The following is a 1452-nucleotide window of genomic DNA, read 5'->3' as shown; positions in this document are numbered from 1 at the left end:
TTATTTTTTGTGGATATCTCACACAAAACAATAACAAAGATGCTCTTGACATCAAGTTTCTACTTAATACCAAAGTTTCAATTGAGAAACCACATAAAAAGGCACGCAGCCCACCAAAATGTCACAACTGCCAACTCTACGGACACACGCGAAACAATTGCTGCCACGAACCTAAATGCGTAAAGTGTGGTGGTAATCACCCCACGAACGAGTGCTCCAAAGACCGTCACAGTCCGCCTAAATGCGCCCTTTGCACAAAGGAACACACTGCAAATTTCAAGGGATGCCCAGTTTACAAAGCTACTTTCAAAAAAACAGTCCCAAGAGTCCGTCCAGCCAAGGGCTCTGATTCCAACGCCCAGTCCAAACAAGACCAAACATGCGGAAGCCACAAAAATTCAATTATCACACACGGAGAATAATATCGCCGACGCTATATCAACTTTTATTTCAATCATAAACTCATTAATTGGTCCCCTTATCTCCCTCCTCACGTCAGTTATAAACGCACTTAAAGCTAATAGCAGTACCTATTCCATAATCTTATCTCTTCCTTTTATCATTATATTAATAAATATCCTCATTAACTATTCAAAAACGTCAAATTGTATTCCCAATAACAACCTCAATTATTTTACCTAAATATTAATTATTTATTATCGATATAACTTATGTTATAAATATGTTACTTATAAATTTTAAAATTGTTAAAATACTTGTAAAAACACCCAGTGTGTTGAAACATCTTATGTTATAATAAATGAAAAAAAAAAAATAGGTAATATATTTTATTTAAGTTCCATACGGCGTTTAGCGAAATATTTAAAATATGAATACATGATGGAGATAGGACTTTTGCGAATAGGGAATCAAACCTACGAAATGTAATAATTGCTCTCTTGAATAGTTGTCATTTTGGTGTTAAGTGATTTGTGAATTAGGTTGATGATATGATAAGTCGTTAATATCAAGCAGCTGCCTCCCCCGTGCGCACGCTTATGTTAGTATTATTTTATGGTAGTAACGTTGTTACTGCTGTTTCATCATCTTCACGACATTGCCATGTAATGCAGCGTTCCACTATAGGTACACCCTGCCGATATTCTATCTTCGGAACAATGTTTTATAGTGATAATATAGTATAACATAATATAAACACAACAAACAACAGCAACAATCTCGTCGGCTCCATGTTCGATATCCGTGATCGTAATAAAGCCACGCCCCCTGAGCACAAGTCGGCCTATCGTTACGTCGCACCGAGTCTCCACCAATTAGCACGTCAGCAGCGCTAGCTTTACGCGAAAAGGGTAACGCTCGAAAAATTTCACTGCCTAAGTGGAAAAGTCTAAACGCCACTTAAGATGTTTTCACATCAAAAATTAATAAAAGGCTCCAGTATATTGTTACAATAGTAGTTAGAAATGTTAAAAATAGAAAAGTATAATTTTT

Source organism: Acyrthosiphon pisum, chromosome A2 (genome assembly GCF_005508785.2).
Source record: "Acyrthosiphon pisum isolate AL4f chromosome A2, pea_aphid_22Mar2018_4r6ur, whole genome shotgun sequence".
Classification (NCBI taxonomy): domain Eukaryota; kingdom Metazoa; phylum Arthropoda; class Insecta; order Hemiptera; family Aphididae; genus Acyrthosiphon; species Acyrthosiphon pisum.
Note: the sequence above shows the minus strand (reverse complement) of the source record.